Here is a 17,080-nt window from a genome sequence, read left to right as displayed (position 1 = left end):
CCTTCCAGCTCTGGGGGCAGAGCTGAGTTCAAGCGAGCTCTACCACTTACTTCCTCTGCATTAGGACTCAGTATCCTCATCTGGAAAGCTGAGAGAACAGGATCCACTGCTCAGAATTGCTTCAGAGCAAGGATGAAATAAAATAATGCACCGAAGGCTTCCCTGGTGGCTCAGTGGTAAAGAATCCACTTGCCAATGCAGAAGACATAGGTTCAGTCTCCCATCTAGGAAGATCCCACAAGCCACGGAGCAACTAAGCCCTCGCACCACTACTGAGCCTGTGCTCTAGAGCCAGGAGCTGCAACTGCTGAGCCCACGCGCCGCAACTATTGAAGCCTGCACACCTAGAGCCGTGCTCTTCAACAGAGAAGCCATTGCGATGAGAAATGTGCAACAAGAGGGTAGCCCCCCTCCCCAACTCACGCTCTGCAATTAGGGAAAAGCCTAAGTGGCAACGCAGACCCAGCACAGCTAAAAATAAATGAACAAATAAAAATTTTAAAAATAATGCTTAGCACATAATAAGTAGCCACGTATTAATATATTAGCCATTGTGGTGGCCAGCAGTAAAGGAGGTCTACTCTGACTTGGTGTCTGGGAAGACAGGGCTACCCTGGTATCAGTGGGATGCAGAGCTGCAGTTTTTAGATAAGACAAAAACAAGCCAGGGACGGGACACTTTCCCTCCTCACCTGGCCAAGCCCCTTCTCCTGGGGCCATACTCATTAAGCAAGGACTGGTAATTGTTCAGCCCCAGGTCCTGCCTGCCCTTTCCCCAAAGACATGCCAACACACTTGCAGACGAGTTTCAACGCCGCTGTGGACAGGAACTAAGGGAAGGAAGAAAAGTGGGGGTAGGGAGCAACCAGCAGGCCTCCTCCTGAAGAAAAAGTTTCCTCCTAGTATGGGGGAAAGGAAAAAGGCTGAGATTTAGCCAGAAAACACCCCTACAGATTTAATACACCATCTGAGGATTAGGGCAAAGGTACAGCAGACTTCCTAAGATCTCTGAGGAGAGGGGACACTGAAGCTTATGAAAAGACCTTCAGTGACATGAAGGGATCAGCCAGCTTGTTGGTTGGACAGGAGCCAAGGGCCTCTATCCCGGTGAGGCCACGACCAGAGCTCCCATAAAGAGCAACGGTAGCAGGTCAGGAATTGTCATTGACTGGAATATAGAATTAAGAACAGTCAGAGATCTTGTGAAAAGAAATGCAGAGGATCTGGAAAGCAAGCCAAACATGAGGAGAGGACAGGGAGAAGGCGGGAAATGCCGGGACCTGGTTATGGCCCCGCAGGGAGAATGAGAGCCACCACTCTGGCTTAGAGGACAGTAAGAACCACCTGCACTAATTAATCTGGGGATGTTCTTTTCAATTAATTCATTTGAAAAAAGATCTCGAGAGCCAGGGAATTAATGCAAAACAAAAGATTGCAGCCGAGATAGAAGAACTAACTCAGAGCATCTCAATCATCTCAATCAATCAGCTTCTGGACCCCACCCCATTCCAGGGAACAGATACATCATGTCCAGAGCATTGCCGAGACCTGCCCAAGCAGAGCCACTCCTCTGCTTCCTGGCTGTTCGAACCCCCCGAAGGGAAGGAAGATGGTGTTTGGATTCACAAGCCTTACCAGGCACACCTGAGCGTGAGGACTGAGAACGTTTGGCCTTTCCTCTTATATTTTATAATAATCCAAAGACCCTGTTAGAATCCGTCAGCACAACTGTAGCTGGCCCAAATGTTAAGAAGTTAGAGGCTCAGAGATGATGGTAGGATTACAAAAAGAGGGTAAATGCATGCTATGGTTGGCCCCTGATTAGGGTTTTTAATCAACTCTCTCAAATTCCTAGTTTCTTCCTTAATCTAAAGGATACCAACCAAGGTAAGCATGTTGACATAGAGATTCTTAGAGTAGAAACCTTTTTATCAGGAGACAATGATCAAAGTGAAACCCAGTTTAACCTTGCTGCGCCCTTCTCTGCCACTCTCACCACCCCACATCCACCCCAAATCCTAGCTTTAGGCTATTTCTTACAACCAGGACTCTGCACATTGAGGAAAATTGATGTAATAAATAATGGATGTATTGGATTTTTCTACAACCTATCTGAGACACCTGGCCTTTGCTGGGACCCCAAAATCATTTATCCTGGGGAAGGCAGAGCAAGGTTGGGAGTCTGGGGTGCACAAGAGATCCCATGACAACTAATAGCTGGTTAACTTTTATCACCACAATATATTACGTGGGTGTATTAGAACTATTTGGAACACCAAGGCACCAGAAGATAATAGAAGCAAAAGTAACAGTAAGGGACATCTGAAAAGGGAAGTCTTCACATTGTTTTTATCATCATATCAAGATTTTCAGAAATGGGGGAGAATTGATTGTACATTTCAGAACTAACCTGTCCCTTGCAAACAGCACTTCCATTTCACACATCTTAACATTGAAGATACAATCTGCAAGCTGAGAGAAGGTATTCCCCAAAGCAGAATCATTTTATGACGGGGAATTTAAGGCACTCTGATTATTTCAAATTAGTAAGATGCTTCAAGATCTTCTCAGGAAAGTACATTATCAGGAAATATTCTGGGTCCAGAGCATTCTGCAGAATCCCCCAGTAGAAGATGAGACATGTCAGACACCCATCGACTGAGGGCAATAAAGTGTAAATAATTTAAAACTCCTAGATAGTATCCCGCCTTCTCATCATGCGCATCTTTAATAATTAATTCAGCTCGGTCTTTAAAGGAATTCTCTTCATATAACTTAAATCATTCTGTTTTGCCTGTTAACAACAGGAGACCATTTCCTGTTTAGGACTCGACCTTCCCAAGTGAGGTGCATTTACTTAATAACACAGGAGACATTTTCCTGCTGCTGTCGGTTTCCATGGAAGTGTTGTGCGCATGCTCGGTGAGCATCATGGTTCGGATCAGAATTCTCATTAAGGTACTCACCACTGTCAGAAACTGTTTTAGTGTCTAATATTTAGTGGCGTAATTTTCACAGCAATCCTATTACCTCTCATCATTTCTCTATTTTATAGATGAAGAAAATGGTTAAATAACTTGAATGCTTCCATCACACCTGCCTACCCCCAACAGATAAATCATTGCCTGACGTATTCACCATGGGAACAAGGCTGTGCAGAATTCCTATCACGGTGTTAACTGGGCTTAATTTTTTGTAGAAGAAAAGAGCTGGTCCCTTTAAATATCGGATTACTGAGTCTTGCTAAATCATTCACACAGAGAAAAGCCTTGGGGGATGGGGAAAGGGAAGTGACAGGGTAATTGAAAATAGCTGAGGAATAGTGACATCAAATGCTTCCAACAGAAAATACAGAGGACACCAGCCACAGGAGAAGATTTAGAAGTGAAGGGAAAGGAACTGGAGCATGTTTATGTTTTGCAGAATGCAGTTTGCTCCAGAAATGGAAATTATTCCAGGAAGGTCAGAGAGAAGACATTGCTGCAGTTAGAAAGGACAGTTGAGCAAGAACCCCAAGATTGAAAAAAGAATCACATCAGGTAAATCCACAACACTGTAATTCTATGTAATATATTGATGGCAAAGTGGAATTTACACAGTGTTTCTGCCCTGAGGCTTTGCCTATTAAGAAATGGCTAAGAAGGTCATAGCCAAGGTGTCATATCTTTCTTATTGTACACTTTTATTTTCTCGTTTCACTTGCATATATTACTTATTTTTGGTTTTTAAAAACTGAAGTATAAAATACATAAAAAGTGTAATGTGTGAAGAACACAAACAAATCTCACCTGCATAGCTTCATGAATTTTTACATGCATATATCTATTTCAGTGTAACCAATCTCCAGATCAAGATACAAAATATTCCCACCACCTCAGAAAGTTCCCAGGCAATACCCACCAACCTCTGCCTGAACAGAAAACTATTTTTACTTCTAACAGCATAAGTGAGTTTTGCCTGTTCTTGGTAAGTTACAGAAATGAAATCAGGCGGTATATACTCTTTGGGTTCTGGCTCTTTCACTCAACATAATGTCTGTAAGTTTCAACCACACTCTTGTATCCATCAGCAGCTTGTTCTTTTATATTGTGGTTTCCTCTTCCATTGTGTGACGATACTCCTAATTCATTCATCTTTTCTCCTGCTCAGACATTTGTGTTGTTTCAAGCTTGGGGCTGTTATGAATAAAGCTGCTATGAAAATTGCTATATCTTTCTTTGTTGTTGTTGGACAAAGGCATTCATTTCTCTTCCATGTTTACCTAAGAGAGGAATGTCTGGGTGATAAGGTAGGTATATCTTTAGCCACAGTTGATAATTTTGTTGGACTCTACAGCACATCCTTCATTCTCCTTCAAGACATTCCTCCTCGCTGCTGGGACGAGGGCCAGCTGTCAGCCCTCCTTAGAAATGGCTGCAGCTGAAGATTGTTTTTCCTCCAGCTAATACCTGTGGCCATGTGGGGGATCCGTTATGACCAGGTAACAAAGAGAAAAGAAGCCTAAGTTCAGAGACTGGTGGGTTTGGATGTACATGAGCGTGTGCATGTGTGCTAAGTCATTTCAGTCGTGTCTGACTCTTTGCAACCTATGGGTTGTAGCCCACCAGGCTCCTCTGTCCATGGGAGTCTCCAGGCAAGAATACTGGAGTGGGTTGTCATGCCCTCCTCCAGGGGATCTTCCCAACCCAGGGATCGAACTCACCTCTCTTATGTCTCCAGCATTGGCAGGCAGGTTCTTTACCACTAGCGCCACCCAGGAAGCCCAGGTTTGGATGTGGGTCTAAGCCAAATCTGGGTGAATCTGAAGATAGCTGTGAGGGAAAATCCTCTCAAAGAGCAGAGCTTGGCAGTGAATCTGGCCGTCTACTTTCTACTTTGACAAGAGAAACGCTCAGAAGTTAGAACTTACAAGCCGGGGCAGATGGCATAGCCAGCAGATCAAAGGTGTGGGAGGAGACAGATGGGAAGGTCAGGGACAAAGAACAAGTAGAGGGCAGAGGGATGTGGATAGACATGGAAATGAGCTGGAAACATGGAGACTTCAGTATTTCGTGTTAATAACATTGGCCATGCCAGCGCCAATACAATGCATGTATGAATACAGTAATCATGGTAGGATGAAGACTGTATGGTACCAACAGCATCTCTCCCCCATACAAAGGCTGACCTTGCCCACGCTGCTGTTGAATGTCCAACCTGCTAGGCTCAGGGACCAAGGATATGTCCCTGATATGGCACCATCCCTCAAGTGGGCCAGTCACTTGGTGGCAGGTTTATTACATTGGACCTCTGCCATCCTGGAAGGGGAAGTACTTCGCTGACAATAACAGACACATACTCAGATATGGGCTTTTCTTTCCTGCCCACAGAGTCTAAGCCAACTCTACTACCAAAGTTTTATGGAGTAATTCATCCCTATACAGCAGAGAATCTGTGTGAGTGGGATCCACCTGATTATATCAAATGCCATACAACTCAGGAGCAGCTAGGCTGATAGAGTGATGGAAGATTTACTGGAGGAACTGCTAAAGTGCGAATTTGGAATTGGTACCTTGCAACGATGTGATGTCATCCTTTAGGACACAATGTATGCTCTAAGTCAGTGACTTTTTTATGGTTCTGTGTCCCCAGTAGATTGAATACAGTGGTGCAGAAACCGAGGACTGGAAGGAGGAAAGGTCTCATGGAACATGACTCCCAGTGATACACTGAGAGACTGTGCTCTCCTTCCCTGCGTCTCTGGGCTCTGCAGGCCTAGAGGCTCTGGAACCTTCCATGAGGGGACACGGCAAGAGAACCAGTGAGCTCGGGCTGCTCCCTGGGCACTGTATGCTCCTTCTCCCAAGAGAGCAACTGGCGAGAAAAGGAATCACTATTCTGGGAGAAACAACTGTCCCAGGTCATCAGGAGGAGGGCAGAGAGGAATATAATTGACATGCAGGCAACCCATTTGGTGCCTCTTGATACCCCATCCCCAATTTTAGTGGTAAAATGATGAGTGCAGTGACTGTAGCCTGAGAAGGGTGGTAACCAGGACTCAGGAGTGAAGGTCTGCATCATAGCTTCAGATAAGCCACTGAGACTAGCCGAGAGGATAACTGGGAGTGAAAGGGAGACTGGGTGTAGGGTATGAGGAAGGTATCTGTCCCAGCTGAAACAGCAGAGACTACAGTTTGTGCCAAATGAAGTCCATCAGAATTCTGGAGAGTTTATGAAATGAATTCAAAACTTTATGAAATGAATCCAAGCAGTGCAAGCAGTGGACTGTGATGAAACTATGATGTGCCCCTCAGACCCCCCTTCAGAGCTGAAGGACTATTTTCCTAGCTGTTGGGTGTGCAGCTGGAGGTCAACGCTCTTCAGGGATTGCCTTGGCTAAGGAAAGGGACACATCCTTCCTCCCAAGGTCACACATCATTCTCAAGCCAGCCCACATCCAATGACTTATCAGTCACTGATGACTGAAGTGAAGTGAAGTGAAAGTCTCTCAGTCATGTCCAACTCTTGGCAACACCATGGACTATACAATCCATGAAATTCTCCAGGCCAGAATACTGGAGTGGGTAGCCTTTCCCTTCTCCAGGGATTAATGACTGATCAGGGGTATAAAACTGAGGTCCCTTGCCCCACCTCAGAATAACTCTGAATGGTCATCCATCCCAGCTTTAGAGCTTCTATCCTGAGGCTGCCTTGTAGCCCAGCTTTTCTTTCTGCCCAAAGCTCCTTTCTGTTCTTCCTCATCTTTCCCTTTCCCTGGTGTTAGTTCCAAAAGTGCTCCCTAATAAACTTCCTACATGCTAATCTTCATCACAGAATTTGCTTCCTGGGGAGTTCAACCTCCAGAGTTTTCCAAATTGGCTTATCCAATTTACATTCTCTTCTGCAGTACATCAAAATTCTAACTGCTCTATATCCTTCTCACACTTGGTACTGTTAGTCTTCTTAATTTTAGTCATTCTTATTGATATGCAGTAGTATCTTATTGTGGTTTTCGTTTCCATTTTCCTCATGAATAACCATGTTGCACACATTTTCAAATGGTCATTGGACATTCAGATATCTTTTTCTTACTGATTTATAGCTATTCCTTACATATTCATATTTAGATATGAGACCCTTTGTCAGATAAATGTATTGCAAAAAAAAAAAATGTTCCCAGAAAGTGAAGGTTGCTCAGTCGTGTCCAACTCTTTGTGACCCCATGGACTATACAGTCCATGGAATTCTCCATGCCAGAATACTGGAATGGGTAGCCTTTCCCTTCTCCAGGGGATCGTTCCAATCCAGGAATTGAACCAGGGTCTCCTGCACTGCAGGCAGATTCTTTACCAACTGAGCTATGAGGCAAACCCAAATGTGGGGCTTAAATTTCACTCTCTTAATCACAGTATGTTAGTTTTCTTTTTTTTAAAAATTAAGCCTTCTACCTTTGAAATAATTATATATTCACAGGACACTGCACAGAGAGGTCACCCAGTTTCCCCACTGGTTACATCTGACATTCCTATAGTACAGTATCAAACGCAGGAAATTGATGTTGTATAATATGTGTACAGTTCTAGGTCATTTTATCACACGTATAGTTTTGTGCACTACAACTGTAGCTAAGATACAGAACTACTCCATCACTATAAAGCTCTCCCTTGTGCTCTCCCTTTATAGTTATACACATCCCCTGCAACCTCTGGTGATCACTCATCTGTACTCCATCTCTATAATTTAGTCATTTTAAGAATGTTACATAAATGGGATTGTACAGAATACAACCTTTTGAAATTGACTTTTTTTTTTTTTTTTTACCATTATGCCCTTGAGATCCATCTCAACCTTTTTTACATTTAGAAAATTATGTTACTCAGGCTACTTTGCATTATTTGAGCTATCTATTTATGTTTGGTAAGGGAAAAAAACAGTTTTTGTTATTAAAAATAAGATTCTCATCTTATATATCCCACACTGGAGTGATAGTTCCTTGGAGTTATAATCCTCTGCCAGGCTGTATGCTCCATACACTCCCCTCCCACAAGTCTTGATTTCAGCTTCCGTTATTACCTGTGGTCCACAGGGCCCCCTGACTTCACACGAGGTGTGGAGAATAAGAACATACGATGGAACCATTTGAAATTTCTTTTTTTATTGTTCAGGGATGGTGAGAAAAACAAATGATTCATTTTGCTTCTAAAAATGATGAAACAATTTTTTTAAATGGGGCATATTAATAACCTCCTTTATTATGATTACTTTCAGAAGAAATTAGAATATCACCTCTGAATGCACAAGTGGTGTTTTTACCGCAGGAGACAATATTTCTCTGAAGCCTGATGTCCCCTGCTGCCCTCCATGCCTCTGCAGCTTCCTCCTTCAGGCCACCATGTCCTCGCACCTTCTCTAAGTTGTCTGCTGTGAGCACCGACTCTCGAGCCTGGGTCTGTGACTGTGCATGCTAATCAACAGCCTGCAAAACACCTCTGCCCTTCACTTTGAAAGGGACACTCTTGGTGGTGTATTTCAATTGATTCTCTACGCATTTCAACTGTATATTGCAATATCATAGAAGGTCACCAAAATAAAGTGAGAAGTGGCTGCTTCTGCCTCTCCTCTCTCAGTCAGAGCCAGGAAGACGTGGGAGAGGATGGACTGAGTGGGCTTTCTAGGCTGGATGGGACGTGTGCAAGGAATAGAACATTTCTAGGTTAGCTTGCGTGAGTGTGGGGCTTGTCTGGAAGACTGCCCGTTGAGCAATAACGGAAAGAGCATCTCAAGAACTTCTCAGAACTGTCTGGGGGCCAATCTTCCTGGATAGAGGAGCTGGAGGGCAGCATGGGGTCCCCTGCAGGAGGGCTTCCTGGACCTTCATCCTGCAGCTGTCTAGTCATGCCTTAAGCACACTGTGCCTCTTCTCTGCTTCTATTCTTTTTTTCTCTGCATCTCTACTTCAGCAACCAAGTAAGTTTCTGTACTTCCTAGTTCAAATTTTGGAGGGACTAGATTGGCTGAGCTAATCATTTTTTTTCAGGCCAGCCTATGGGTCAGCTGTTCTTAGGTTAGTTGTCTGCCCTTGGTCCAATCAGATGTAACTGGAAGAAGTTGGGTTATACATAGAATGTGGCTGCCTAAGTCTGTCCCTCTGCCAGTGGCTGCAATGCATTTTGTCCTACATGGGTGTGGCAGTCATCATGGCTGACAAGTCTAATACAAAAGAAAAAAAGGGAAAGGATGGATATGGATATGCAGTTGTTTTTCTCTCCTTCCAAGAGTAGTTTCAATGTGTGGCTCCAAGGGGAAAGACACTGGATATTAACTGGGACTGCAGTGAACTGAGTCCTGATCCACAGATAGCTATTGCCTGTCAACTTGTTATTCTAAGATGATAACTACAATTTCCCACCACATTTGTGAATTTTCAGGTGATATTTCCTATGTGGATTCATCAGCTCTTTCCATAATAACGCTGTATATCAACTCCAACAACCTCAGTGACTTAAACAACAAACACTTATTTCTCATTCATAGATCTGATTTGAGGCTCTGTTGGGATCAGCTGAACTCAAGTGGAGTAGGTCAGCTGTGACCCGAGGCTGGAAGTCAGCCTCATGGGTCTGGTCCCTGGGTCTCTCATTTGGGGACATGAGGCTCCCAGGGATGTGTTCTTTTCATGGTGGGTGGAAAAAAATGCATGAGCCAAACTCTGCAAGCACAATTAGAGCCTCTGCTCACATTGTATCTACCAATATTTTGGTAGCCAAAGCAGGTGACATGGTCAAACCCAGCGTGGGCAGGGAAGTATGCTCTCCCATGAGCCGGGGGAAGGTGTCAGGGAGAGTGAATATTTGCTGACCAATAACATATCTACTGGACCATGCATTTCTCCTTACTGCCCTAACATGGTAGAATTGCCAAACCAGATGTGTGGTGGCATGTTTGCTGACACTGTAACCTCCCCAAGTGAAGAAACCATACCTCAACTTCTTTCATGCCTAATTTCAAAGTATCTAACCCCATGTATCACTCTCAGAAGGTGCCCAGTAAAATTCCCTTTAGTTGACACAAATTATCAGAATTCTAGACTAGGATCGGGAGAAAGCAATGGCACCCCACTCCAGTACTCTCGCCTGGAAAATCCCATGGATGGAGGAGCCTGGTGGGCTGCAGTCCATGGGGTCGCTGAGGTTCGGACACGACTGAGTGACTTCCCTTTCACTTTTCACTTTCATGCATTGGAGAAGGAAATGGCAACCCACTCCAATGTTCTTGCCTGGAGTATCCCAGGGACGGGGGAGCCTGGTGGGCTGACGTCTATGGGGTCGCACAGAGTCGGACACGACTGAAATGACTTAGCAGACTAGGATCAATATCAATCCACATGTGACTATGGTCAAATAAATTCATATTTTCTCTGCTCGAAGGACTGTGTATGTAGAAGGTGAAAGGGCAGAATGTAGCAGTCAAGAGCATGAGTTCTAAGGTCAAAAAGCCTGAGTTCCAATCCTAATTCAAGCTTCCTAGCTGTATGATGTGGGACAAGTTGCTTAGCTTCTCTGTATCAGCCTCCTCATCTATAGCGTGAGGATGCTAATAGCAGCTTCCTGATAGGGTTGTTCTGAGGTTTACATGGTGTATTCATGGAAAGACCATCCAGGAGGGCCTGACTCATGGGAATTATTTCACTGTTGTAACATGACTGGAGCGACTTAGCACACATGCATGCACACAAGCAAGCTAAAAAAACAAAAAAGCAACATCTGCCTTTTAAGAGAGCTGGGACCTGGAGTTAAAAAAAAAACTCGTGTTGAGTCCCAGCTCCTCTATTCACGCTACCTATGATCTTGACTGCGTCCCAGTTTCCTTGCCTATGAAATAATGGCTCCCTCCCCTGTCCATGCGGAGATCAGGTGACACATGTGAAGGCACTTTTGGAAAGTGAAAACCAACAGAAAATATGAGCTGCTTTTATCAAATTATTCCACCTTTTGCGTTGCTTATCTGATGACAGCCAATGGCCAGTCGGCTAAGAGTCAACTCATTGGAAAAGATCCTGATGTTCGGAAAGATTGAGGGCAGGAGGAGAAGGGGGCGACAAACGATGAGATGGTTGGACGGCCTCACTGACTCAGTGGGCGTGAGTTTGAGCAAACTCTGGGAGATGGTGGAGGACAGGGAAGCTTGGCGTGCTGCAGTCCATGGGGTCAAAAAGAGTCAGACATGACTGAGCAACTGAACGACAACAATGGCTAGTAAAGGGGATCTCTGCTGGACACCCCTGATCCCATCTTTACAGACATAAGAATTTCTGTGCAGCTCTCAGTTGGGTGAATCATCCCCTCCCTGATCTAGCAGACACCCAGCAAGCTGATCCTCACAGACACCCAGAGACAAGAATGAGCTCCTCTTTGCTGATTGAATACTCGGACGCCTCATAATTCCACTGCATCAACGGTGAACTCCTTGAGCCTACTCTTTGGCCTCTACCTCTCGTCTACCCTTCGTCTCCTCCCATCGCCTCATGAGCCCCCTGCACTTCCAATTTTCCACTGCAGCTGCTCTCGTCAAAGTCACTGTTGACTTCAGCACTGCCAAAGCCAGTGGTCATTGCTCAGCAAATTTGACTCAACCCATCAGCAGTTTTGATTTGATGGTTGATCACTGCCTCCCTCTTGGAAGATTTTCTTCAACTGACCTCTGAGACACCACCCTCTTGCTTCCCCTCCTCCTGCCCTGGCTGCTCCTTCTCGAACTCCCCTGATGTCATCCTCAGATCTCATCTCTACATGCACTCGCTCTCGGGGTGATCTCATTCAGCCCAGTGGCCTCAAATGCCAGCTCCATGTTGACAACTCCAAAATTTAGTTCTGTAGCCCAGACATCACCCCAAACTGCAGAGTCATAAATCCAACTGCCCACTTGTTAACCTCTACTTGGATGTCGAAGTGACATCTCAAATGTGATGTATCCAAAGCTAAGCTCCTATTGTCCTGACTTTAATCTGCCTTCCTCTAGTCTCCCACTTCTCAGTAAACAAGAAATGCCTTCTTGTTGCTCAGGACAGAAACATAGGAGCCATTCTCACCTCCTCTCTCTTGTCCTCTACAGGCTATTTATCAGTAACTTTAGGCTCTGCCTTTGAGTTACATCTGGAATCTAACACACACACACACACCCTTTTTCTTAACCACCTCTACCACTGGCATCCTCACCTGAGTCAGCATCATATCTTGACTATGTCTACCCTTGTGCTACTGGCCTCCCCCCTCCCAAGAAGCATAAGTCATATTATGTCACTCCCTTGATAAATACCCTTCAGTGGCTCCCTGTCTCACTCAGAATGAAACGTCCAGTCCTTGCTCTGACCTGCAGAACCTCTCAATTCTGCCCCCCATTGTCTCTCTGACCTTCCCTCCCAGCATTCTCCCTCTTGCTGTTGGGTTACTCTGCTCCAGCTGCAGCAGCCACCTTGCTCCTCATGGGACACACCAGCCTGCTCTCACCACACAGCCTTTTCACTTTCCATCAAGCATTGTCCCTGTTTTGAAACAACCTCATCAGACAAAGGGAGATGTTATCAGTGTGAGTCTCCAGAGGAAGGATGTGGCAAGTTACTATTTTATCCTTTGGGCTTCAAAAATTTTCTAATTATTTACAATGAATATTGTTTGTAATTTATTTTGTAATCAGAAAATAAATATGGTTTAAATTAAAGCCAGAATCATGTCTGAAGAACTGTTGCTTAGATACCCTGAAAGACTGCCTGCTTTCATCTCCAGGGCAGACTCCTCACACAGCCCAGAGGCCAGATCCACAGATGGGCCCGCTCAAAGCCCATGGGTCTCCTCCACCCCATCCTCTCTGCTTCTTCCCCATTCCCCCAAGTTAATGAGCTTCACACCAGGATGATGATAACTGATCTCTGGATGAAGATTCTGACTCACCGGTTAAATTGCAATGAAATGCTTTTTAATTCCTAATCTAGGATAATAAATAAATTGTTATTTTCCCCTTGTGAGTGGCATTACCTGTCATTATAAAAATTAATCTTATTTAAGAGATGCTTAAAATATGCAGCAATAACATGGTTCTTGAGACCAAGCAGTTAAAGGATAATTTAATCTGTGTGAATTATGAATCTTGATATTTTTGCAATGCTATTTTCCTTTAGAGCTATGAGCGACTCTCTTCTTTTCTCAGTTGTTACTGAGATTTACGTTCTGATTTTACAGAATCCTCTTTATAAGGTAGAGAAAACACTACTGACCTACTTGAACTAAACAACAAACATTTCTTTTGGTGTAGTAATTGATAAAGTTCAGGACAGCACAGAGGAGGGGTCTCCCTAAGGTGTGGCAGGTGGGTGTCAAGAACATGCGAAAAAGATGACTCTTACTTCCTTTGAAAGAAAAATGACTTGATGTACCAGGCATCATAGCATCGCTAGAAGTGCTAGTTGCGATTTCATTTTTAAACTCCACATGTTCCCTGGAAGATAACTGGACAAAGAATTGTGGCGAGCGGTGAGAGATGGAGTGAGGATGTCTATTTATCATGGATTTTATTATGTGTTTCAGACCTTTTGTGTATGTCTTTAAAGCCCTTCTGAAGTATTAAATTGAAATCTGCTTTTAAATGTCAACAGTCCTAACACTACTCTGCAGTCTGTTCTGTTTCTTGGAGAGATGGGTAGAGAGGAGCAGACTTTATAGCCTTGGTTCAGCTCCAGGCCCTGTTCTGTGTTTGTATCGATGGCTGCCACCCAAGGCCTGGGAGCCTATGACATAAAGATGGAGACACTTTTGTTGGCATTAGCATAGCTCAGCCATCCTGTGCTTAGAAGCGGGACAGAAGCACACCGTGGGACTAGCCCTGTAGTTTCAACAACTCCATCAGACCTCACCTAATTGTACTGGTTCTGCTTAAGAGAAACACCAGATTTGGACTGTCTCCCTTTCTGCAGGGCATCTGACCTCTCGGCTGCTATAGAATCAGTTCTGTAGCTCAGAACCTCTACGTTCCTCTTCATAAGTGGTCTGTGCGCCACCTTCCCTCCCATAATGCTGCCACCATACTGTGACGGCCTGTCAGCAGCCCAGGAACCACATCTGCCTTGTGTGTTATTGTAACCCAGGGCCCAGTACCGAGTATGGCATGTGAAAATGCTCAATAAATATTTGGTGAATAAACGGATGGGTGAATGCTGTCACACCTCCTGGGCAAGTCCCAACAAATGCATTCTCTAAGCTTCCCTCCAGGTTGCCAGCAGCTCTACACTGTGTTCATACGTGGTCTCCTTGGAGGAGGCTGGAACCAGCCAGACCGTCCACACTGGCCTCTCATCACTTGGGCTGGGTCTCTGCAAGCGCAAAGAGCCCTGAGCCTGTCACTTCTACCCAGGCTCAGAAACTCTGCATGGTAGCTCCCAGTGAAACGAAACAAAACTGAGGGCTTTGTAACCATGCAAGCCATAAGCTGACTGACTAATGACTTAAAATTTACTAGACACATACCCCAGCACTGCCATCTAAGCCCTCATGGTTGTTCCTTTTAATTACCACAGGTGGTTACGATGGGGAGGTCCCTCACTTGGCATGAGGCGAAGGAACCCAAGAAAATTCATATCCTAGTCTTTATTCTGTGACCCTAGTCACCACTGGGATCTACTCTTATCGTGTGTTCCTGAATTTTTATTGCATCCTGGACACTGGTGTCTCTTCTCTAGTGTTCATTTCGCAACCAAGATTTCATTTTGAACATGATTAGAATGTGATGGAATCTCCAGCTGTCATCACACGCAACAGCAGTACCCAAGAACCTCTCATCAGCAATACCCTTTATTTCCATGAGTGACCCTTGGGTACTTAGGCCTGACATTGGCAGCTCACTAATTAATTTTGTCAGTCAAATACTCACTCCTATGTTAGATTCTTTGCATTTATAATTCAGAAATTTCCCTGGTGGCTCAGTTGGTAAAGAGTCTGCCTGCAATGAGGGAGACCTGGGTTTGATCCCTGGGTTGGGGAGATCCCCTGGAGAAGGAAATGGCAACCCATTCCAGTATTCTTGCCTGGAGAATTCCACGGACAGAGGAGCCTGATGGGCTACAGTTCATGGGGGTCACAAAGAGTCAGACAACTGAGTGACTCACTTTCAAGTTAAGTATATATATGAAATGACAAAACAATAACACCAATAAAAATAGCCAGTACCATGTAGAACTTACTATGTGCCAGATACTGTTTTCAGTGTTTTATGTACTAACTCATTTACATCCAATAACAGTCCTAAGTGATAGGTATGATTATAATCATTCCCATTTACAAATGAGCAAACCCAAGTACAAGGAGGTAAATAACTTGCTGAACACATCTATTATGAGGCAAGGTCGGGATATAAACGCAGACTGTCTTAGTCTGAGCCCAAGCTGAAAACGCTGCACCTCCAACACTTACCTAAGAAATAAGCATCCCCATAAAAAGTGAAAGTGAAGTTGCTCGGTCCTGTCTGACGCGACCCCATGGACTGTAGCCTACCAGGTTCCACCATCCATGGGATTTTCCAGGCAAGAATTCTGGAGTGGGTTGCCATTTCCTTCTCCAGGAGATCTTCCCTGGTGGCTCAGATGGTAAAGCATCTGCCTGCAATGTGGGAGACCTGGGTTTGATCCCTGGGTTGGGAAGATCCCCTGGAGAAGGAAATGGCAACCCACTCTAGTATTCTTGCCTGGAGAATCCCATAGACAGAGGACCCTGATAGGCTACAGTCCATGGGGTCGCAAAGAGTCGGACACGACTGAGCGACCTCACTTTCACTTTCACTTTTCTCCCTCATTGTAGGCTGACACTTTACCATCTGAGCCACGAGGGAAGTCATCCCCATAGAGCCTCACTCTTAAATTCAATGTCTCTAATCTACATATGTTCTCATTACCCACCTAGGCCCCTCCCCACCATCTCAAGCTTATCAGTTAACACTGATACTAATATTTATGGAGCACTCATTGTCAGGCAGTGTGGCAAATAGTTTTACACTCAGTACCTCATTTGATTTTCACAGTTACTTTTAAATATACATGCTACTATCGTCCCTCATTTTGTGGAAGAGGAGACTGAAGCCAGGCGAGGTGAAGTACCTTCCCCAACGTCTCCCAGCTGAGCCAGTAGCTGCGCCAGGATTCCAGCCAGGTCTGAGCGGCCCTGAGATCAATATCCTGTGTTTTCCATGGAGGCTTTCTGAACCACACCCTCAGCACCTATTGCTGGTGCTGACAATCTTGACAATCATGGCCTCCAAGACAGTCTTCCCTTTCACACCTCTGTACTAGTTCTATTTCTTTGCAGCCCACTGAGGTCTTTTTCCACCCAGATCTCTGATCTCCAGCCCTATTCACCACACCCAGCGTGTGAGTGACTGGAAGACGAATCCCACTATCTTATTTTCATTTCTTTTGCAGTCCCTCCCTGGACACTAGAGATACAGCATACCCACAACACGTGCACTGACTTGCTTACTTGGCCATGTCACTTGTCACAACCGGAGAAGGCCAACTTGTCAGGGATGCCCCTCGTGACCTCACTGTGATCCTTTCTTCTCGTTAGCTTTTCCTCCCTTGGCTCGACATTTGGGTTTACCGTTGTTCGGGATAAATGTCCCCCTCCCCTGTGGCCTGTACAACTCCACTTTATAGGGTCAGCGGGCTCTAATCAAGGCACTGGCCATCACCCCATACCTGGAGACTTTACTGAAAGCATTTAGAATTCTCTCCAGATGTAGACCAAGCATAGTGGTCAGAGCAGCTCTTCTTCAAGAAGGAAAGTCCCAGAGGAAATCAGCTCTAAGCTCCAGATAAGGAGAAGAGAAGAAAGCCAAGTTCGATCACCAGTCCCCACTAAAAACTACAGAAGCAATCAACCAACACACTCCCCAACCAGATGGTGAGAGCACAGTATCCACACGAGACCCCTTCCCTTGGAGGGAGCATTTCCCAACATCCCCAAACAACCTGCTTTAGAAACCTTCATATTGCAAATGTCCCAGGCTAGACACACAGCTGAGGTTCAAACACATCCATGTAAACGAGGCGGATCTCCTTCCG

This window comes from Bos mutus, chromosome 20, assembly GCF_027580195.1.
Source record: "Bos mutus isolate GX-2022 chromosome 20, NWIPB_WYAK_1.1, whole genome shotgun sequence".
In the NCBI taxonomy this organism is placed as follows: Eukaryota; Metazoa; Chordata; class Mammalia; order Artiodactyla; family Bovidae; genus Bos; species Bos mutus.
Note: the sequence above shows the minus strand (reverse complement) of the source record.